This window comes from Osmia lignaria, unplaced genomic scaffold (assembly GCF_051020975.1).
Source record: "Osmia lignaria lignaria isolate PbOS001 unplaced genomic scaffold, iyOsmLign1 scaffold0002, whole genome shotgun sequence".
NCBI classification, from domain to species: domain Eukaryota; kingdom Metazoa; phylum Arthropoda; class Insecta; order Hymenoptera; family Megachilidae; genus Osmia; species Osmia lignaria.
The window spans coordinates 10,225,865-10,250,993 of NW_027478159.1; positions in this window are offsets into that span (position 1 = coordinate 10,225,865).

Consider the following 25,129-nt stretch of genomic DNA (forward strand, 5'->3'; position numbering starts at 1 on the left):
TCTCTATTATGTTGGTGCGGCTTCGGAACTTTTAAATATCTTGATATATCTCGAGAACTACGCATCTGATCAAAAAATATCATAGAACATCAAAAGTAGGTAACTTAATACTCTACAAAAAAGGTCTCCTACCATTTTGCCATAGCTCGCTTCGTTTCCGAGATATTTGCAGATTGAGCTCAAGGGAAGGGGCCTGACGGACATATTTCGAGATATTTCTTCTTCTTGTTGTTCTTCTTCTGCACAGCTAAGCTGGAAGTGGCATTTGCAGCTCGCAATAGTGCAGAGTTACCTCAAAGAAAGGGGCCACGGTGTTTCTGTATCTCTATTATGTTGGTGCCGCTTCGGAACTTTTAAATATCTGGATATATCTCGAGAACTACGCATCTGATCAAAAAATATCATAGAACATAAATTGTAGGAAACATAATCCTCTACAAAAAAGGTCTCTTAAGATTTTGCCATAGCTCGTTTCGTTTCCGAGATACTTGCAGATATATCTCAAGGGAAGGGGCCTGACGGACATATTTCGAGATATTTCTTCTTCTTGTTGTTCTTCTTCTGCACAGCTAAGCTGGAAGTGGCATTTGCAGCTCGCAATAGTGCAGAGTTATCTCAAAGAAAGGGGCCACGGTGTTTCTGTATCTCTATTATGTTGGTGCGGCTTCGGAACTTTTAAATATCTTGATATATGTCGAGAACTACGCATCTGATCAAAAAATATCACAGAACATAAAAAGTAGGAAACTTAATTCTCTACAAAAAAGGTCCCTTAACATTTTGCCATAGCTCGCTTCGTTTCCGAGATATTTGCAGATCTATCTCAAGGGAAGGGGCCTGGCGGTCATATTTCGAGATATTTCTTCTTCTTGTCGTTCTTCTTCTGCACAGCTAAACTGGAAGTGGCATTTCCAGCTCGCAATAGTGCAGAGTTATCTCAAAGAAAGGGGCCACGGTGTTTCTGTATCTCTATTATGTTGGTGCGGCTTCGGAACTTTTAAATATCTTGATATATCTCGAGAACTACGCATCTGATCAAAAAATATCATAGAAGATAAAAAGTAGGAAACTTAATTCTCTACAAAAAAGGTCTCTTAACATTTTGCCATAGCTCGCTTCGTTTCCGAGATATTTGCAGATTTATCTCAAGGGAAGAGGACTGACGGACATATTTCGAGATATTTCTTCTTCTTGTTGTTCTTCTTCTGCACAGCTAAGCTGGAAGTGGCATTTGCAGCTCGCAATAGTGCAGAGTTATCTCAAAGAAAGAGGCCACGGTGTTTCTGTACCTCTATTATGTTGGTGCAGCTTCGGAACTTTTAAATATCTTGATCTATCTCGAGAACTACGCATCTGATCAAAAAATATCATAGAACATAAAAAGTAGGCAACATAATTCTCTACAAAAAAGGTCTCTTAAGATTTTGCCATAGCTCGTTTCGTTTCCGAGATATTTGCAGATATATCTCAAGGGAAGGGGCCTGACGGACATATTTCGAGATATTTCTTCTTCTTGTTGTTCTTCTTCTGCACAGCTAAACTGGAAGTGGCATTTCCAGCTCGCAATAGTGCAGAGGTATCTCAAAGAATGGGGCCACGGTGTTTCTGTATCTCTATTATGTTGGTGCGGCTTCGGAACTTTTAAATATCTTGATATATCTCGAGAACTACGCATCTGATCGAAAAATATCATAGAACATAAAAAGAAGGAAACTTAATTCTCTACAAAAAAGGTCTCTTAACATTTTGCCATAGCTCGCTTCGTTTCCGAGATATTTGCAGATTTATCTCAAGGGAAGGGGACTGACGGACATATTTCGAGATATTTCTTCTTCTTGTTGTTCTTCTTCTGCACAGCTAAGCTGGAAGTGGCATTTGCAGCTCGCAATAGTGCAGAGTTACCTCAAAGAAAGGGGCCACGGTGTTTCTGTATCTCTATTATGTTGGTGCCGCTTCGGAACTTTTAAATATCTGGATATATCTCGAGAACTACGCATCTGATCAAAAAATATCATAGAACATAAATTGTAGGAAACATAAGTCTCTACAAAAAAGGTCTCTTAAGATTTTGCCATAGCTCGTTTCGTTTCCGAGATATTTGCAGATATATCTCAAGGGAAGGGGCCTGACGGACATATTTCGAGATATTTCTTCTTCTTGTTGTTCTTCTTCTGCACAGCTAAGCTGGAAGTGGTATTTGCAGCTCGCAATAGTGCAGAGTTATCTCAAAGAAAGGGGCCACGGTGTTTCTGTATCTCTATTATGTTGGTGCGGCTTCGGAACTTTTAAATATCTTGATATATCTCGAGAACTACGCATCTGATCAAAAAATATCATAGAACATAAAAAGTAGGAAACTTAATTCTCTACAAAAAAGGTCTCTTAACATTTTGCCATAGCTCGCTTCGTTTCCGAGATATTTGCAGATTTATCTCAAGGGAAGAGGACTGACGGACATATTTCGAGATATTTCTTCTTCTTGTTGTTCTTCTTCTGCACAGCTAAGCTGGAAGTGGCATTTGCAGCTCGCAATAGTGCAGAGTTATCTCAAAGAAAGAGGCCACGGTGTTTCTGTACCTCTATTATGTTGGTGCAGCTTCGGAACTTTTAAATATCTTGATCTATCTCGAGAACTACGCATCTGATCAAAAAATATCATAGAACATAAACAGTAGGAAACATAATTCTCTACAAAAAAGGTCTCTTAAGATTTTGCCATAGCTCGTTTCGTTTCCGAGATATTTGCAGATATATCTCAAGGGAAGGGTCCTGACGGACATATTTCGAGATATTTCTTCTTCTTGTTGTTCTTCTTCTGCACAGCTAAACTGGAAGTGGCATTTCCAGCTCGCAATAGTGCAGAGGTATCTCAAAGAATGGGGCCACGGTGTTTCTGTATCTCTATTATGTTGGTGCGGCTTCGGAACTTTTAAATATCTTGATATATCTCGAGAACTACGCATCTGATCGAAAAATATCATAGAACATAAAAAGAAGGAAACTTAATTCTCTACAAAAAAGGTCTCTTAACATTTTGCCATAGCTCGCTTCGTTTCCGAGATATTTGCAGATGTATCTCAAGGGAAGGGGCCTGACGGACATATTTCGAGATATTTCTTCTTCTTGTTGTTCTTCTTCTGCACAGCTAAGCTGGAAGTGGCATTTGCAGCTCGCAATAGTGCAGAGTTATCTCAAAGAAAGGGGCCACGGTGTTTCTGTATCTCTATTATGTTGGTGCGGCTTCGGAACTTTTAAATATCTTGATATATCTCGAGAACTACGCATCTGATCAAAAAATATCATAGAACATAAAAAGTAGGAAACTTAATTCTCTACAAAAAAGGTCTCTTAACATTTTGCCATAGCTCGCTTCGTTTCCGAGATATTTGCAGATTTATCTCAAGGGAAGAGGACTGACGGACATATTTCGAGATATTTCTTCTTCTTGTTGTTCTTCTTCTGCACAGCTAAGCTGGAAGTGGCATTTGCAGCTAGCAATAGTGCAGAGTTATCTCAAAGAAAGAGGCCACGGTGTTTCTGTACCTCTATTATGTTGGTGCAGCTTCGGAACTTTTAAATATCTTGATCTATCTCGAGAACTACGCATCTGATCAAAAAATATCATAGAACATAAAAAGTAGGAAACATAATTCTCTACAAAAAAGGTCTCTTAAGATTTTGCCATAGCTCGTTTCGTTTCCGAGATATTTGCAGATATATCTCAAGGGAAGGGGCCTGACGGACATATTTCGAGATATTTCTTCTTCTTGTTGTTCTTCTTCTGCACAGCTAAACTGGAAGTGGCATTTCCAGCTCGCAATAGTGCAGAGGTATCTCAAAGAATGGGGCCACGGTGTTTCTGTATCTCTATTATGTTGGTGCGGCTTCGGAACTTTTAAATATCTTGATATATCTCGAGAACTACGCATCTGATCGAAAAATATCATAGAACATAAAAAGAAGGAAACTTAATTCTCTACAAAAAAGGTCTCTTAACATTTTGCCATAGCTCGCTTCGTTTCCGAGATATTTGCAGATTTATCTCAAGGGAAGGGGCCTGACGGACATATTTCGAGATATTTCTTCTTCTTGTTGTTCTTCTTCTGCACAGCTAAGCTGGAAGTGGCATTTGCAGCTCGCAATAGTGCAGAGTTACCTCAAAGAAAGGGGCCACGGTGTTTCTGTATCTCTATTATGTTGGTGCGGCTTCGGAACTTTTAAATATCTCGATATATCTCGAAAACTACGCTTCTGATCAAAAAATATCATAGAACATAAAAAGTAGGAAACTTAATTCTCTACAAAAAAGGTCTCTTAACATTTTGCCATAGCTTGCTTCGTTTTCGAGATATTTGCAGATTTATCTCAAGGGAAGGGGACTGACGGACATATTTCGAGATATTTCTTCTTCTTGTTGTTCTTCTTCTGCACAGCTAAGCTGGAAGTGGCATTTGCAGCTCGCAATAGTGCAGAGTTATCTCAAAGAAAGAGGCCACGGTGTTTCTGTACCTCTATTATGTTGGTGCAGCTTCGGAACTTTTAAATATCTTGATATATCTCGAGAACTACGCATCTGATCAAAAAATATCATAGAACATAAAAAGTAGAAAACTTAATTCTCTACAAAAAAGGTCTCTCAACATTTTGCCATAGCTCGCTTCGTTTCCGAGATATATGCAGATTTATCTCAAGGGAAGGGGCCTGACGGACATATTTCGAGATATTTCTTCTTCTTGTTGTTCTTCTTCTGCACAGCTAAACTGGAAGTGGCATTTCCAGCTCGCAATAGTGCAGAGTTATCTGAAAGAAAGGGGCCACGGTGTTTCTGTATCTCTATTATGTTGGTGCGGCTTCGGAACTTTTAAATATCTTGATATATCTCGAGAACTACGCTTCTGATCAAAAAATATCATAGAACATAAATTGTAGGAAACATAATTCTGTACAAAAAATGTCTCTTAAGATTTTGCCATAGCTCGTTTCGTTTCCGAGATATTTGCAGATATATCTCAAGGGAAGGGGCCTGACGGACATATTTCGAGATATTTCTTCTTCTTGTTGTTCTTCTTCTGCACAGCTAAACTGGAAGTGGCATTTCCAGCTCGCAATAGTGCAGAGTTATCTCAAAGAATGGGGCCACGGTGTTTCTGTATCTCTATTATGTTGGTGCGGCTTCGGAACTTTTAAATATCTTGATATATCTCGAGAACTACGCATCTGATCAAAAAATATCATAGAACATAAAAAGTAGGTAACTTAATACTCTACAAAAAAGGTCTCCTAACATTTTGCCATAGCTCGCTTCGTTTCCGAGATATTTGCAGATTCAGCTCAAAGGAACTGGCCTGACGGACATATTTCGAGATATTTCTTCTTCTTGTTGTTCTTCCTCTGCACAGCTAAGCTGGAAGTGGCATTTGCAGCTCGCAATACTGCAGAGTTATCTCAAAGAAAGGGGCCACGGTGTTTCTGTATCTCTATTATGTTGGTGCGGCTTCGGAACTTTTAAATATCTTGATATATCTCGAGAACTACGCATCTGATCCAATAATATCATAGAACATAAAAAGTAGGAAACTTAATTCTCTACAAGTAAGGTCTCTTAACATTTAGCCATAGCTCGCTTCGTTTCCGAGATATTTGCAGATCTATCTCAAGAGAAGGGGCCTGACGGACATATTTCGAGATATTTCTTCTTCTTGTTGTTCTTCTTCTGCACAGCTAAGCTGGAAGTGGCATTTCCAGCTCGCAATAGTGCAGAGTTATCTCAAAGAAAGGGGCCACGGTGTTTCTGTATCTCTATTATGTTGGTGCGGCTTCGGAACTTTTAAATATCTCGATATATCTCGAAAACTGCGCTTCTGATCAAAAAATATCATAGAACATAAATTGTAGGAAACATAATTCTCTACAAAAAAGGTCTCTCAACATTTTGCCATAGCTCGCTTCGTTTCCGAGATATTTGCAGATTTATCTCAAGGGAAGGGTCCTGACGGACATATTTCGGGATATTTCTTCTTCTTGTTGTTCTTCTTCTGCACAGCTAAACTGGAAGTGGCATTTCCAGCTCGCAATAGTGCAGAGTTATCTCAAAGAAAGGGGCCACTGTGTTTCTGTATCTCTATTATGTTGGTGCGGCTTCGGAACTTTTAAATATCTTGATATATCTCGAGAACTCCGCATCTGATCGAAAAATATCATAGAACATAAAAAGAAGGAAACTTAATTCTCTACAAAAAAGGTCTCTTAACATTTTGCCATAGCTCGCTTCGTTTCCGAGATATTTGCAGATTTATCTTAAGGGAAGGGGCCTGACGGACATATTTCGAGATATTTCTTCTTCTTGTTGTTCTTCTTCTGCACAGCTAAGCTGGAAGTGGCATTTGCAGCTCGCAATAGTGCAGAGTTACCTCAAAGAAAGGGGCCACGGTGTTTCTGTATCTCTATTATGTTGGTGCGGCTTCGGAACTTTTAAATATCTTGATATATGTCGAGAACTACGCATCTGATCAAAAAATATCACAGAACATAAAAAGTAGGAAACTTAATTCTCTACAAAAAAGGTCCCTTAACATTTTGCCATAGCTCGCTTCGTTTCCGAGATATTTGCAGATATATCTCAAGGGAAGGGGCCTGACGGACATATTTCGAGATATTTCTTCTTCTTGTCGTTCTTCTTCTGCACAGCTAAGCTGGAAGTGGCATTTGCAGCTCGCAATAGTGCAGAGTTATCTCAAAGAAAGGGGCCACGGTGTTTCTGTATCTCTATTATGTTGGTGCGGCTTCGGAACTTTTAAATATCTTGATATATCTCGAGAACTACGCATCTGATCAAAAAATATCATAGAACATAAAAAGTAGGAAACTTAATTCTCTACAAAAAAGGTCTCTTAACATTTTGCCATAGCTCGCTTCGTTTCCGAGATATTTGCAGATTTATCTCAAGGGAAGAGGACTGACAGACATATTTCGAGATATTTCTTCTTCTTGTTGTTCTTCTTCTGCACAGCTAAGCTGGAAGTGGCATTTGCAGCTCGCAATAGTGCAGAGTTATCTCAAAGAAAGAGGCCACGGTGTTTCTGTACCTCTATTATGTTGGTGCAGCTTCGGAACTTTTAAATATCTTGATCTATCTCGAGAACTACGCATCTGATCAAAAAATATCATAGAACATAAAAAGTAGGAAACATAATTCTCTACAAAAAAGGTCTCTTAAGATTTTGCCATAGCTGGTTTCGTTTCCGAGATATTTGCAGATATATCTCAAGGGAAGGGGCCTGACGGACATATTTCGAGATATTTCTTCTTCTTGTTGTTCTTCTTCTGCACAGCTAAGCTGGAAGTGGCATTTGCAGCTCGCAATAGTGCAGAGGTATCTCAAAGAATGGGGCCACGGTGTTTCTGTATCTCTATTATGTTGGTGCGGCTTCGGAACTTTTAAATATCTTGATATATCTCGAGAACTACGCATCTGATCGAAAAATATCATAGAACATAAAAAGAAGGAAACTTAATTCTCTACAAAAAAGGTCTCTTAACATTTTGCCATAGCTCGCTTCGTTTCCGAGATATTTGCAGATTTATCTCAAGGGAAGGGGCCTGACGGACATATTTCGAGATATTTCTTCTTCTTGTTGTTCTTCTTCTGCACAGCTAAGCTGGAAGTGGCATTTGCAGCTCGCAATAGTGCAGAGTTACCTCAAAGAAAGGGGCCACGGTGTTTCTGTATCTCTATTATGTTGGTGCCGCTTCGGAACTTTTAAATATCTGGATATATCTCGAGAACTACGCATCTGATCAAAAAATATCATAGAACATAAATTGTAGGAAACATAATTCTCTACAAAAAAGGTCTCTTAAGATTTTGCCATAGCTCGTTTCGTTTCCGAGATATTTGCAGATATATCTCAAGGGAAGGGGCCTGACGGACATATTTCGAGATATTTCTTCTTCTTGTTGTTCTTCTTCTGCACAGCTAAGCTGGAAGTGGCATTTGCAGCTCGCAATAGTGCAGAGTTATCTCAAAGAAAGGGGCCACGGTGTTTCTGTATCTCTATTATGTTGGTGCGGCTTCGGAACTTTTAAATATCTTGATATATCTCGAGAACTACGCATCTGATCAAAAAATATCATAGAACATAAAAAGTAGGAAACTTAATTCTCTACAAAAAAGGTCTCTTAACATTTTGCCATAGCTCGCTTCGTTTCCGAGATATTTGCAGATTTATCTCAAGGGAAGAGGACTGACAGACATATTTCGAGATATTTCTTCTTCTTGTTGTTCTTCTTCTGCACAGCTAAGCTGGAAGTGGCATTTGCAGCTCGCAATAGTGCAGAGTTATCTCAAAGAAAGAGGCCACGGTGTTTCTGTACCTCTATTATGTTGGTGCAGCTTCGGAACTTTTAAATATCTTGATCTATCTCGAGAACTACGCATCTGATCAAAAAATATCATAGAACATAAAAAGTAGGAAACATAATTCTCTACAAAAAAGGTCTCTTAAGATTTTGCCATAGCTCGTTTCGTTTCCGAGATATTTGCAGATATATCTCAAGGGAAGGGGCCTGACGGACATATTTCGAGATATTTCTTCTTCTTGTTGTTCTTCTTCTGCACAGCTAAACTGGAAGTGGCATTTCCAGCTCGCAATAGTGCAGAGGTATCTCAAAGAATGGGGCCACGGTGTTTCTGTATCTCTATTATGTTGGTGCGGCTTCGGAACTTTTAAATATCTTGATATATCTCGAGAACTACGCATCTGATCGAAAAATATCATAGAACATAAAAAGAAGGAAACTTAATTCTCTACAAAAAAGGTCTCTTAACATTTTGCCATAGCTCGCTTCGTTTCCGAGATATTTGCAGATTTATCTCAAGGGAAGGGGCCTGACGGACATATTTCGAGATATTTCTTCTTCTTGTTGTTCTTCTTCTGCACAGCTAAGCTGGAAGTGGCATTTGCAGCTCGCAATAGTGCAGAGTTACCTCAAAGAAAGGGGCCACGGTGTTTCTGTATCTCTATTATGTTGGTGCCGCTTCGGAACTTTTAAATATCTGGATATATCTCGAGAACTACGCATCTGATCAAAAAATATCATAGAACATAAATTGTAGGAAACATAATTCTCTACAAAAAAGGTCTCTTAAGATTTTGCCATAGCTCGTTTCGTTTCCGAGATATTTGCAGATATATCTCAAGGGAAGGGGCCTGACGGACATATTTCGAGATATTTCTTCTTCTTGTTGTTCTTCTTCTGCACAGCTAAGCTGGAAGTGGCATTCGCAGCTCGCAATAGTGCAGAGTTATCTCAAAGAAAGGGGCCACGGTGTTTCTGTATCTCTATTATGTTGGTGCGGCTTCGGAACTTTTAAATATCTCGATATATCTCGAAAACTACGCTTCTGATCAAAAAATATCATAGAACATAAAAAGTAGGAAACTTAATTCTCTACAAAAAAGGTCTCTTAACATTTTGCCATAGCTTGCTTCGTTTTCGAGATATTTGCAGATTTATCTCAAGGGAAGGGGACTGACGGACATATTTCGAGATATTTCTTCTTCTTGTTGTTCTTCTTCTGCACAGCTAAGCTGGAAGTGGCATTTGCAGCTCGCAATAGTGCAGAGTTATCTCAAAGAAAGAGGCCACGGTGTTTCTGTACCTCTATTATGTTGGTGCAGCTTCGGAACTTTTAAATATCTTGATATATCTCGAGAACTACGCATCTGATCAAAAAATATCATAGAACATAAAAAGTAGAAAACTTAATTCTCTACAAAAAAGGTCTCTCAACATTTTGCCATAGCTCGCTTCGTTTCCGAGATATATGCAGATTTATCTCAAGGGAAGGGGCCTGACGGACATATTTCGAGATATTTCTTCTTCTTGTTGTTCTTCTTCTGCACAGCTAAACTGGAAGTGGCATTTCCAGCTCGCAATAGTGCAGAGTTATCTGAAAGAAAGGGGCCACGGTGTTTCTGTATCTCTATTATGTTGGTGCGGCTTCGGAACTTTTAAATATCTTGATATATCTCGAGAACTACGCTTCTGATCAAAAAATATCATAGAACATAAATTGTAGGAAACATAATTCTCTACAAAAAATGTCTCTTAAGATTTTGCCATAGCTCGTTTCGTTTCCGAGATATTTGCAGATATATCTCAAGGGAAGGGGCCTGACGGACATATTTCGAGATATTTCTTCTTCTTGTTGTTCTTCTTCTGCACAGCTAAACTGGAAGTGGCATTTCCAGCTCGCAATAGTGCAGAGTTATCTCAAAGAATGGGGCCACGGTGTTTCTGTATCTCTATTATGTTGGTGCGGCTTCGGAACTTTTAAATATCTTGATATATCTCGAGAACTACGCATCTGATCAAAAAATATCATAGAACATAAAAAGTAGGTAACTTAATACTCTACAAAAAAGGTCTCCTAACATTTTGCCATAGCTCGCTTCGTTTCCGAGATATTTGCAGATTCAGCTCAAAGGAACTGGCCTGACGGACATATTTCGAGATATTTCTTCTTCTTGTTGTTCTTCCTCTGCACAGCTAAGCTGGAAGTGGCATTTGCAGCTCGCAATACTGCAGAGTTATCTCAAAGAAAGGGGCCACGGTGTTTCTGTATCTCTATTATGTTGGTGCGGCTTCGGAACTTTTAAATATCTTGATATATCTCGAGAACTACGCATCTGATCCAATAATATCATAGAACATAAAAAGTAGGAAACTTAATTCTCTACAAGTAAGGTCTCTTAACATTTAGCCATAGCTCGCTTCGTTTCCGAGATATTTGCAGATCTATCTCAAGAGAAGGGGCCTGACGGACATATTTCGAGATATTTCTTCTTCTTGTTGTTCTTCTTCTGCACAGCTAAGCTGGAAGTGGCATTTGCAGCTCGCAATAGTGCAGAGTTATCTCAAAGAAAGGGGCCACGGTGTTTCTGTATCTCTATTATGTTGGTGCGGCTTCGGAACTTTTAAATATCTCGATATATCTCGAAAACTACGCTTCTGATCAAAAAATATCATAGAACATAAATTGTAGGAAACATAATTCTCTACAAAAAAGGTCTCTTAACGTTTTGCCATAGCTCGCTTCGTTTCCGAGATATTTGCAGATTTATCTCAAGGGAAGGGTCCTAACGGACATATTTCGAGATATTTCTTCTTCTTGTTGTTCTTCTTCTGCACAGCTAAACTGGAAGTGGCATTTCCAGCTCGCAATAGTGCAGAGTTATCCCGAAGAAAGGGGCCACGGTGTTTCTGAATCTGTATTATGTTGGTGCGGCTTCGGAACTTTTAAATATCTCGATATATCTCGAAAACTGCGCTTCTGATCAAAAAATATCATAGAACATAAATTGTAGGAAACATAATTCTCTACAAAAAAGGTCTCTCAACATTTTGCCATAGCTCGCTTCGTTTCCGAGATATTTGCAGATTTATCTCAAGGGAAGGGTCCTGACGGACATATTTCGGGATATTTCTTCTTCTTGTTGTTCTTCTTCTGCACAGCTAAACTGGAAGTGGCATTTCCAGCTCGCAATAGTGCAGAGTTATCTCAAAGAAAGGGGCCACTGTGTTTCTGTATCTCTATTATGTTGGTGCGGCTTCGGAACTTTTAAATATCTTGATATATCTCGAGAACTCCGCATCTGATCGAAAAATATCATAGAACATAAAAAGAAGGAAACTTAATTCTCTACAAAAAAGGTCTCTTAACATTTTGCCATAGCTCGCTTCGTTTCCGAGATATTTGCAGATTTATCTTAAGGGAAGGGGCCTGACGGACATATTTCGAGATATTTCTTTTTCTTGTTGTTCTTCTTCTGCACAGCTAAGCTGGAAGTGGCATTTGCAGCTCGCAATAGTGCAGAGTTACCTCAAAGAAAGGGGCCACGGTGTTTCTGTATCTCTATTATGTTGGTGCGGCTTCGGAACTTTTAAATATCTTGATATATGTCGAGAACTACGCATCTGATCAAAAAATATCACAGAACATAAAAAGTAGGAAACTTAATTCTCTACAAAAAAGGTCCCTTAACATTTTGCCATAGCTCGCTTCGTTTCCGAGATATTTGCAGATCTATCTCAAGGGAAGGGGCCTGGCGGACATATTTCGAGATATTTCTTCTTCTTGTCGTTCTTCTTCTGCACAGCTAAACTGGAAGTGGCATTTCCAGCTCGCAATAGTGCAGAGTTATCTCAAAGAAAGGGGCCACGGTGTTTCTGTATCTCTATTATGTTGGTGCGGCTTCGGAACTTTTAAATATCTTGATATATCTCGAGAACTACGCATCTGATCAAAAAATATCATAGAACATAAAAAGTAGGAAACTTAATTCTCTACAAAAAAGGTCTCTTAACATTTTGCCATAGCTCGCTTCGTTTCCGAGATATTTGCAGATTTATCTCAAGGGAAGAGGACTGACGGACATATTTCGAGATATTTCTTCTTCTTGTTGTTCTTCTTCTGCACAGCTAAACTGGAAGTGGCATTTCCAGCTCGCAATAGTGCAGAGTTATCTGAAAGAAAGGGGCCACGGTGTTTCTGTATCTCTATTATGTTGGTGCGGCTTCGGAACTTTTAAATATCTTGATATATCTCGAGAACTACGCTTCTGATCAAAAAATATCATAGAACATAAATTGTAGGAAACATAATTCTCTACAAAAAATGTCTCTTAAGATTTTGCCATAGCTCGTTTCGTTTCCGAGATATTTGCAGATATATCTCAAGGGAAGGGGCCTGACGGACATATTTCGAGATATTTCTTCTTCTTGTTGTTCTTCTTCTGCACAGCTAAACTGGAAGTGGCATTTCCAGCTCGCAATAGTGCAGAGTTATCTCAAAGAATGGGGCCACGGTGTTTCTGTATCTCTATTATGTTGGTGCGGCTTCGGAACTTTTAAATATCTTGATATATCTCGAGAACTACGCATCTGATCAAAAAATATCATAGAACATAAAAAGTAGGTAACTTAATACTCTACAAAAAAGGTCTCCTAACATTTTGCCATAGCTCGCTTCGTTTCCGAGATATTTGCAGATTCAGCTCAAAGGAACTGGCCTGACGGACATATTTCGAGATATTTCTTCTTCTTGTTGTTCTTCCTCTGCACAGCTAAGCTGGAAGTGGCATTTGCAGCTCGCAATACTGCAGAGTTATCTCAAAGAAAGGGGCCACGGTGTTTCTGTATCTCTATTATGTTGGTGCGGCTTCGGAACTTTTAAATATCTTGATATATCTCGAGAACTACGCATCTGATCAAATAATATCATAGAACATAAAAAGTAGGAAACTTAATTCTCTACAAGTAAGGTCTCTTAACATTTAGCCATAGCTCGCTTCGTTTCCGAGATATTTGCAGATCTATCTCAAGAGAAGGGGCCTGACGGACATATTTCGAGATATTTCTTCTTCTTGTTGTTCTTCTTCTGCACAGCTAAACTGGAAGTGGCATTTCCAGCTCGCAATAGTGCAGAGTTATCCCGAAGAAAGGGGCCACGGTGTTTCTGAATCTGTATTATGTTGGTGCGGCTTCGGAACTTTTAAATATCTCGATATATCTCGAAAACTGCGCTTCTGATCAAAAAATATCATAGAACATAAATTGTAGGAAACATAATTCTCTACAAAAAAGGTCTCTCAACATTTTGCCATAGCTCGCTTCGTTTCCGAGATATTTGCAGATTTATCTCAAGGGAAGGGTCCTGACGGACATATTTCGGGATATTTCTTCTTCTTGTTGTTCTTCTTCTGCACAGCTAAACTGGAAGTGGCATTTCCAGCTCGCAATAGTGCAGAGTTATCTCAAAGAAAGGGGCCACTGTGTTTCTGTATCTCTATTATGTTGGTGCGGCTTCGGAACTTTTAAATATCTTGATATATCTCGAGAACTCCGCATCTGATCGAAAAATATCATAGAACATAAAAAGAAGGAAACTTAATTCTCTACAAAAAAGGTCTCTTAACATTTTGCCATAGCTCGCTTCGTTTCCGAGATATTTGCAGATTTATCTTAAGGGAAGGGGCCTGACGGACATATTTCGAGATATTTCTTCTTCTTGTTGTTCTTCTTCTGCACAGCTAAGCTGGAAGTGGCATTTGCAGCTCGCAATAGTGCAGAGTTACCTCAAAGAAAGGGGCCACGGTGTTTCTGTATCTCTATTATGTTGGTGCGGCTTCGGAACTTTTAAATATCTTGATATATGTCGAGAACTACGCATCTGATCAAAAAATATCACAGAACATAAAAAGTAGGAAACTTAATTCTCTACAAAAAAGGTCGCTTAACATTTTGCCATAGCTCGCTTCGTTTCCGAGATATTTGCAGATCTATCTCAAGGGAAGGGGCCTGGCGGACATATTTCGAGATATTTCTTCTTCTTGTCGTTCTTCTTCTGCACAGCTAAACTGGAAGTGGCATTTCCAGCTCGCAATAGTGCAGAGTTATCTCAAAGAAAGGGGCCACGGTGTTTCTGTATCTCTATTATGTTGGTGCGGCTTCGGAACTTTTAAATATCTTGATATATCTCGAGAACTACGCATCTGATCAAAAAATATCATAGAACATAAAAAGTAGGAAACTTAATTCTCTACAAAAAAGGTCTCTTAACATTTTGCCATAGCTCGCTTCGTTTCCGAGATATTTGCAGATTTATCTCAAGGGAAGAGGACTGACGGACATATTTCGAGATATTTCTTCTTCTTGTTGTTCTTCTTCTGCACAGCTAAACTGGAAGTGGCATTTCCAGCTCGCAATAGTGCAGAGTTATCTGAAAGAAAGGGGCCACGGTGTTTCTGTATCTCTATTATGTTGGTGCGGCTTCGGAACTTTTAAATATCTTGATATATCTCGAGAACTACGCTTCTGATCAAAAAATATCATAGAACATAAATTGTAGGAAACATAATTCTCTACAAAAAAGGTCTCTTAAGATTTTGCCATAGCTCGTTTCGTTTCCGAGATATTTGCAGATATATCTCAAGGGAAGGGGCCTGACGGACATATTTCGAGATATTTCTTCTTCTTGTTGTTCTTCTTCTGCACAGCTAAACTGGAAGTGGCATTTCCGGCTCGCAATAGTGCAGAGTTATCTCAAAGAATGGGGCCACGGTGTTTCTGTATCTCTATTATGTCGGTGCGGCTTCGGAACTTTTAAATATCTTGATATATCTCGAGAACTACGCATCTGATCAAAAAATATCATAGAACATAAAAAGTAGGTAACTTAATACTCTACAAAAAAGGTCTCCTAACATTTTGCCATAGCTCGCTTCGTTTCCGAGATATTTGCAGATTCAGCTCAAAGGAACTGGCCTGACGGACATATTTCGAGATATTTCTTCTTCTTGTTGTTCTTCCTCTGCACAGCTAAGCTGGAAGTGGCATTTGCAGCTCGCAATACTGCAGAGTTATCTCAAAGAAAGGGGCCACGGTGTTTCTGTATCTCTATTATGTTGGTGCGGCTTCGGAACTTTTAAATATCTTGATATATCTCGAGAACTACGCATCTGATCAAATAATATCATAGAACATAAAAAGTAGGAAACTTAATTCTCTACAAGTAAGGTCTCTTAACATTTTGCCATAGCTCGCTTCGTTTCCGAGATATTTGCAGATTTATCTCAAGAGAAGGGGCCTGACGGACATATTTCGAGATATTTCTTCTTCTTGTTGTTCTTCTTCTGCACAGCTAAGCTGGAAGTGGCATTTGCAGCTCGCAATAGTGCAGAGTTATCTCAAAGAAAGGGGCCACGGTGTTTCTGTATCTCTATTATGTTGGTGTGGCTTCGGAACTTTTAAATATCTCGATATATCTCGAAAACTGCGCTTCTGATCAAAAAATATCATGGAACATAAATTGTAGGAAACATAATTCGCTACAAAAAAGGTCTCTTAACATTTTGCCATAGCTCGCTTCGTTTCCGAGATATTTGCAGATTTATCTCAAGGGAAGAGGACTGACGGACATATTTCGAGATATTTCTTCTTCTTGTTGTTCTTCTTCTGCACAGCTAAGCTGGAAGTGGCATTTGCAGCTCGCAATAGTGCAGAGTTATCTCAACGAAAGAGGCCACGGTGTTTCTATACCTCTATTATGTTGGTGCAGCTTCGGAACTTTTAAATATCTTGATCTATCTCGAGAACTACGCATCTGATCAAAAAATATCATAGAACATAAAAAGTAGGAAACATAATTCTCTACAAAAAAGGTCTCTTAAGATTTTGCCATAGCTCGTTTCGTTTCCGAGATATTTGCAGATATATCTCAAGGGAAGGGGCCTGACGGACATATTTCGAGATATTTCTTCTTCTTGTTGTTCTTCTTCTGCACAGCTAAACTGGAAGTGGCATTTCCAGCTCGCAATAGTGCAGAGGTATCTCAAAGAATGGGGCCACGGTGTTTCTGTATCTCTATTATGTTGGTGCGGCTTCGGAACTTTTAAATATCTCGATATATCTCGAAAACTACGCTTCTGATCAAAAAATATCATAGAACATAAATTGTAGGAAACATAATTCTCTACAAAAAACGTATCTCAACATTTTGCCATAGCTCGCTTCGTTTCCGAGATATTTGCAGATTCAGCTCAAAGGAACAGGCCTGACGGACATATTTCGAGATATTTCTTCTTCTTGTTGTTCTTCTTCTGCACAGCTAAGCTGGAAGTGGCATTTGCAGCTCGCAATAGTGCAGAGTTATCTCAAAGAAAGGGGCCACGGTGTTTCTGTATCTCTATTATGTTGGTGCGGCTTCGGAACTTTTAAATATCTTGATATATCTCGAGAACTACGCATCTGATCGAAACATATCATATAACATAAAAAGTAGGAAACATAATTCTCTACAAAAAAGGTCTCTTAAGATTTTGCCATAGCTCGTTTCGTTTCCGAGATATTTGCAGATATATCTCAAGGGAAGGGGCCTGACGGACATATTTCGAGATATTTCTTCTTCTTGTTGTTCTTCTTCTGCACAGCTAAACTGGAAGTGGCATTTCCAGCTCGCAATAGTGCAGAGGTATCTCAAAGAATGGGGCCACGGTGTTTCTGTATCTCTATTATGTTGGTGCGGCTTCGGAACTTTTAAATATCTCGATATATCTCGAAAACTACGCTTCTGATCAAAAAATGTCATAGAACGTAAATTGTAGGAAACATAATTCTCTACAAAAAAGGTCTCTTAAGATTTTGCCATAGCTCGTTTCGTTTCCGAGATATTTGCAGATATATCTCAAGGGAAGGGGCCTGACGGACATATTTCGAGATATTTCTTCTTCTTGTTGTTCTTCTTCTGCACAGCTAAACTGGAAGTGGCATTTCCAGCTCGCAATAGTGCAGAGTTATCTCAAAGAATGGGGCCACGGTATTTCTGTATCTCTATTATGTTGGTGCGGCTTCGGAACTTTTAAATATCTTGATATATCTCGAGAACTACGCATCTGATCAAAAAATATCATAGAACATAAAAAGTAGGTAACTTAATACTCTACAAAAAAGGTCTCCTAACATTTTGCCATAGCTCGCTTCGTTTCCGAGATATTTGCAGATTCAGCTCAAAGGAACTGGCCTGACGGACATATTTCGAGATATTTCTTCTTCTTGTTGTTCTTCCTCTGCACAGCTAAGCTGGAAGTGGCATTTGCAGCTCGCAATACTGCAGAGTTATCTCAAAGAAAGGGGCCACGGTGTTTCTGTATCTCTATTATGTTGGTGCGGCTTCGGAGCTTTTAAATATCTTGATATATCTCGAGAACTACGCATCTGATCAAATAATATCATAGAACATAAAAAGTAGGAAACTTAATTCTCTACAAGTAAGGTCTCTTAACATTTTGCCATAGCTCGCTTCGTTTCCGAGATATTTGCAGATTTATCTCAAGAGAAGGGGCCTGACGGACATATTTCGAGATATTTCTTCTTCTTGTTGTTCTTCTTCTGCACAGCTAAGCTGGAAGTGGCATTTGCAGCTCGCAATAGTGCAGAGTTATCTCAAAGAAAGGGGCCACGGTGTTTCTGTATCTCTATTATGTTGGTGCGGCTTCGGAACTTTTAAATATCTCGATATATCTCGAAAACTACGCTTCTGATCAAAAAATATCATAGAACATAAATTGTAGGAAACATAATTCTCTACAAAAAAGGTCTCTTAACGTTTTGCCATAGCTCGCTTCGTTTCCGAGATATTTGCAGATTTATCTCAAGGGAAGGGTCCTAACGGACATATTTCGAGATATTTCTTCTTCTTGTTGTTCTTCTTCTGCACAGCTAAACTGAAAGTGACATTTCCAGCTCGCAATAGTGCAGAGTTATCCCGAAGAAAGGGGCCACGGTGTTTCTGAATCTGTATTATGTTGGTGCGGCTTCGGAACTTTTAAATATCTCGATATATCTCGAAAACTGCGCTTCTGATCAAAAAATATCATGGAACATAAATTGTAGGAAACATAATTCTCTACAAAAAAGGTCTCTTAACATTTTGCCATAGCTCGCTTCGTTTCCGAGATATTTGCAGATTTATCTCAAGGGAAGAGGACCGACGGACATATTTCGAGATATTTCTTCTTCTTGTTGTTCTTCTTCTGCACAGCTAAGCTGGAAGTGGCATTTGCAGCTCGCAATAGTGCAGAGTTATCTCAACGAAAGAGGCCACGGTGTTTCTATACCTCTATTATGTTGGTGCAGCTTCGGAACTTTTAAATATCTTGATCTATCTCGAGAACTACGCATCTGATCAAAAAATATCATAGAACATAAAAAGTAGGAAACATAATTCTCTACAAAAAAGGTCTCTTAAGATTTTGCCATAGCTCGTTTCGTTTCCGAGATATTTGCAGATATATCTCAAGGGAAGGGGCCTGACGGACATATTTCGAGATATTTCTTCTTCTTGTTGTTCTTCTTCTGCACAGCTAAACTGGAAGTGGCATTTCCAGCTCGCAATAGTGCAGAGGTATCTCAAAGAATGGGGCCACGGTGTTTCTGTATCTCTATTATGTTGGTGCGGCTTCGGAACTTTTAAATATCTCGATATATCTCGAAAACTACGCTTCTGATCAAAAAATATCATAGAACATAAATTGTAGGAAACATAATTCTCTACAAAAAACGTATCTCAACATTTTGCCATAGCTCGCTTCGTTTCCGAGATATTTGCAGATTCAGCTCAAAGGAACTGGCCTGACGGACATATTTCGAGATATTTCTTCTTCTTGTTGTTCTTCTTCTGCACAGCTAAGCTGGAAGTGGCATTTGCAGCTCGCAATAGTGCAGAGTTATCTCAAAGAAAGGGGCCACGGTGTTTCTGTATCTCTATTATGTTGGTGCGGCTTCGGAACTTTTAAATATCTTGATATATCTCGAGAACTACGCATCTGATCGAAAAATATCATAGAACATAAAAAGAAGGAAACTTAATTCTCTACAAAAAAGGTCTCTTAACATTTTGCCATAGCTCGCTTCGTTTCCGAGATATTTGCAGATTTATCTCAAGGGAAGGGGCCTGACGGACATATTTCGAGATATTTCTTCTTCTTGTTGTTCTTCTTCTGCACAGCTAAGCTGGAAGTGGCATTTGCAGCTCGCAATAGTGCAGAGTTACCTCAAAGAAAGGGGCCACGGTGTTTCTGTATCTCTATTATGTTGGTGCCGCTTCAGAGCGTTTAAATATCTGGATATATCTCGAGAACTACGCATCTGATCAAAAAATATCATAGAACATAAATTGTAGGAAACCTAATTCTCTACAAAAAAGGTCTCTTAAGATTTTGCCATAGCTCGTTTCGTTTCCGAGATATTTGCAGATATATCTCAAGGGAAGGGGCCTGACGGACATATTTCGAGATATTTCTTCTTCTTGTTGTTCTTCTTCTGCACAGCTAAACTGGAAGTGGCATTTCTAGCTCGCAATAGTGCAGAGTTATCTCAAAGAATGGGGCCACGGTGTTTCTGTATCTCTATTATGTTGGTGCGGCTTCGGAACTTTTAAATATCTTGATATATCTCGAAAACTACGCTTCTGATCAAAAAATATCATAGAACATAAATTGTAGGAAACATAATTCTCTACAAAAAACGTCTCTCAACATTTTGCCATAGCTCGCTCCGTTTCCGAGATATTTGCAGATTCAGCTCAAAGGAACTGGCCTGACGGACATATTTCGAGATATTTCTTCTTCTTGTTGTTCTTCCTCTGCACAGCTAAGCTGGAAGTGGCATTTGCAGCGCGCAATACTGCAGAGTTATCTCAAAGAAAGGGGCCACGGTGTTTCTGTATCTCTATTATGTTGGTGCGGCTTCGGAACTTTTAAATATCTTGATATATCTCGAGAACTACGCATCTGATCAAATAATATCATAGAACATAAAAAGTAGGAAACTTAATTCTCTACAAGTAAGGTCTCTTAACATTTTGCCATAGCTCGCTTCGTTTCCGAGATATTTGCAGATTTATCTCAAGAGAAGGGGCCTGACGGACATATTTCGAGATATTTCTTCTTCTTGTTGTTCTTCTTCTGCACAGCTAAGCTGGAAGTGGCATTTGCAGCTCGCAATAGTGCAGAGTTATCTCAAAGAAAGGGGCCACGGTGTTTCTGTATCTCTATTATGTTGGTGCGGCTTCGGAACTTTTAAATATCTCGATATATCTCGAAAACTGCGCTTCTGATCAAAAAATATCATAGAACATAAATTGTAGGAAACATAATTCTCTACAAAAAAGGTCTCTTAACATTTTGCCATAGCTCGCTTCGTTTCCGAGATATTTGCAGATCTATCTCAAGGGAAGGGGCCTGGCGGACATATTTCGAGATATTTCTTTTTCTTGTCGTTCTTCTTCTGCACAGCTAAACTGGAAGTGGCATTTCCAGCTCGCAATAGTGCAGAGTTATCTCAAAGAAAGGGGCCACGGTGTATCTGTATCTCTATTATGTTGGTGCGGCTTCGGAACTTTTAAATATCTTGATATATCTCGAGAACTACGCATCTGATCAAAAAATATCATAGAACATAAAAAGTAGGAAACTTAATTCTCTACAAAAAAGGTCTCTTAACATTTTGCCATAGCTCGCTTCGTTTCCGAGATATTTGCAGATTTATCTCAAGGGAAGGGGCCTGACGGACATATTTCGAGATATTTCTTCTTCTTGTTGTTCTTCTTCTGCACAGCTAAGCTGGAAGTGGCATTTGCGGCTCGCACTAGTGCAGAGTTATCTCAAAGAAAGGGGCCACGTTGTTTCTGTATCTCTATTATGTTGGTGCAGCTTCGGAACTTTTAAATATCTTGATATATCTCGAGAACTACGCATCTGATCAAAAAATATCATGGAACATAAAAAGTAGAAAACTTAATTCTCTACAAAAAAGGTCTCTTAACATTTTGCCATAGCTCGCTTCGTTTCCGAGATATTTGCAGATTTATCTCAAGGGAAGGGGCCTGACGGACATATTTCGAGATATTTCTTCTTCTTGTTGTTCTTCTTCTGCACAGCTAAGCTGGAAGTGGCATTTGCAGCTCGCAATAGTGCAGAGTTATCTCAAAGAATGGGGCCACGGTGTTTCTGTATCTCTATTATGTTGGTGCGGCTTCGGAACTTTTAAATATCTTGATATATCTCGAGAACTACGCTTCTGATCAAAAAATATCATAGAACATAAATTGTAGGAAACATAATTCTCTACAAAAAAGGTCTCTTAAGATTTTGCCATAGCTCGTTTCGTTTCCGAGATATTTGCAGATATATCTCAAGGGAAGGGGCCTGACGGACATATTTCGAGATATTTCTTCTTCTTGTTGTTCTTCTTCTGCAGAGCTAAACTGGAAGTGGCATTTCCAGCTCGCAATAGTGCAGAGTTATCTCAAAGAATGGGGCCACGGTGTTTCTGTATCTCTATTATGTTGGTGCGGCTTCGGAACTTTTAAATATCTTGATATATCTCGAGAACTACGCATCTGATCAAAAAATATCATAGAACATAAAAAGTAGCAAACTTAATTCTCCACAAAAAAGGTCTCTTAACATTTTGCCATAGCTCGCTTCGTTTCCGAGATATTTTCAGATTTATCTCAAGGGAAGGGGCCTGACGGACACGTTTCGAGATATTTCTTCTTCTTGTTGTTCTTCTTCTGCACAGCTAAGCTGGAAGTGGCATTTCCAGCTCGCAATAGTGCAGAGTTATCTCAAAGAAAGGGGCCACGGTGTTTCTGTATCTCTATTATGTTGGTGCGGCTTCGGAACTTTTAAATATCTCGATATATCTCAAAAACTACGCTTCTGATCAAAAAATATCATAGAACATAAATTGTCGGAAACATAATTGTCTACAAAAAAGGTCTCTTAAGATTTTGCGATAGCTCGCTTCGTTTCCGAGATATTTGCAGATACATCTCAAGGGAAGGGGCCTGACGGACATATTTCGAGATATTTCTTCTTCTTGTTGTTCTTCTTCTGCAGAGCTATGCTGGAAGTGGCATTTGCAGCTCGCAATAGTGTAGAGTTAACTCAAAGAAAGGGGCCACGGTGTTTCTGTATCTCTATTATGTTGGTGCGGCTTCGGAACTTTTAAATATCTTGATATATCTCGAGAACTACGCATCTGATCAAAAAATATCATAGAACATAAAAAGTAGCAAACTTAATTCTCCACAAAAAAGGTCTCTTAACATTTTGCCATAGCTCGCTTCGTTTCCGAGATATTTTCAGATTTATCTCAAGGGAAGGGGCCTGACGGACATGTTTCGAGATATTTCTTCTTCTTGTTGTTCTTCTTCTGCACAGCTAAACTGGAAGTGGCATTTCCAGCTCGCAATAGTGCAGAGTTATCTCAAAGAAAGGGGCCACGGTGTTTCTGTATCTCTATTATGTTGGTGCGGCTTCGGAACTTTTAAATATCTTGATATATCTCGAGAACTACGCATCTGATCAAAAAATATCATACAACGTAAATAGTAGGAAACTTAATTTTCTACAAAAAAGGTCTCTCAACATTTTGCCATAGCTCGCTTCGTTTCCGAGATATTTGCACATTTATCTCAAGGGAAGGGGCCTAACGGACATATTTCGAGATATTTCTTCTTCTTGTTGTTCTTCTTCTGCACAGCTAAGCTGGAAGTGGCATTTGCGGCTCGCACTAGTGCAGAGTTATCTCGAAGAAAGGGGCCACGGTGTGTCTGTATCTCTATTATGTTGGTGCAGCTTCGGAACTTTTACATATCTTGATATATCTCGAGAACTACGCATCTGATCAAAAAATATCCTCGAACATAAAAAGTAGAAAACTTAATTCTCTACAAAAAAGGTCTCTCAACATTTTGCCATAGCTCGCTTCGTTTCCGAGATATATGCAGATTTATCTCAAGGGAAGGGGCCTGACGGACATATTTCGAGATATTTCTTCTTCTTGTTGTTCTTCTTCTGCACAGCTAAACTGGAAGTGGCATTTCCAGCTCGCAATAGTGCAGAGTTATCTGAAAGAAAGGGGCCACGGTGTTTCTGTATCTCTATTATGTTGGTGCGGCTTCGGAACTTTTAAATATCTTGATATATCTCGAGAACTACGCTTCTGATCAAAAAATATCATAGAACATAAATTGTAGGAAACATAATTCCCTACAAAAAAGGTCTCTTAACATTTTGCCATAGCTCGCTTCGTTTCCGAGATATTTGCAGATTTATCTCAAGGGAAGGGGCCTGACGGACATATTTCGAGATATTTCTTCTTCTTGTTGTTCTTCTTCTGCACAGCTAAGCTGGAAGTGGCATTTGCGGCTCGCACTAGTGCAGAGTTATCTCAAAGAAAGGGGCCACGGTGTTTCTGTATCTCTATTATGTTGGTGCGGCTTCGGAACTTTTAAATATCTCGATATATCTCGAAAACTACGCTTCTGATCAAAAAATATCATAGAACATAAATTTTGGGAAACATAATTCTCTACAAATAAAGTCTCTTAACATTTTGCCATAGCTCGCTTCGTTTCCCAGATATTTGCAGATTTATCTCAAGGGAAGGGCCCTGACGGACATGTTTCGAGATATTTCTTCTTCTTGTTGTTCTTCCTCTGCACAGCTAAGCTGGAAGTGGCATTTGCAGCTCGGAATAGTGCAGAGTTATCTCAAAGAAAGGGGCCACGGTGTTTCTGTATCTCTATTATGTTGGTGCGGCTTCGGAACTTTTAAATATCTCGATATATCTCGAAAACTACGCTTCTGATCAAAAAATATCATAGAACATAAATTTTAGGAAACATAATTCTCTACAAATAAAGTCTCTTAACATTTTGCCATAGCTCGCTTCGTTTCCGAGATATTTGCAGATTTATCTCAAGGGAAGGGGCCTGACGGACATATTTCGAGATATTTCTTCTTCTTGTTGTTCTTCCTCTGCACAGCTAAACTGGAAGTGGCATTTCCAGCTCGCAATAGTGCAGAGTTATCTCAAAGAAAGGGGCCACGGTGTTTCTGTATCACTATTATGTTGGTGCGGCTTCGGAACTTTTAATTATCTTGATATATCTCGAGAACTACGCATCTGATCAAAAAATATCATACAACATAAAAAGTAGGAAACTTAATTCTCTACAAAAAAGGTCTCTTAACACTTTGCCATAGCTCGCTTCGTTTCCGAGATTTTTGCAGATTTATCTCAAGGGAAGGGGCCTGACGGACATATTTCGAGATATTTCTTCTTCTTGTTGTTCTTCTTCTGCACAGCGAAGCTGGAAGTGGCATTTGCAGCTCGCAATAGTGCAGAGTTATCTCAAAGAAAGGGGCCACGGTGTTTCTGTATCTCTATTATGTTGGTGCGGCTTCGGAACTTTTAAATATCTTGATATATCTCGAGAACTACGCATCTGATCAAAAAATATCATACAACATAAATAGTAGGAAACTTAATTCTCTACAAAAAAGGTCTCTCAACATTTTGCCATAGCTCGCTTCGTTTCCGAGATATTTGCACATTTATCTCAAGGGAAGGGGCCTAACGGACATATTTCGAGATATTTCTTCTTCTTGTTGTTCTTCTTTTGCACAGCTAAGCTGGAAGTGGCATTTGCGGCTCGCACTAGTGCAGAGTTATCTCAAAGAAAGGGGCCACGGTGTTTCTGTATCTCTATTATGTT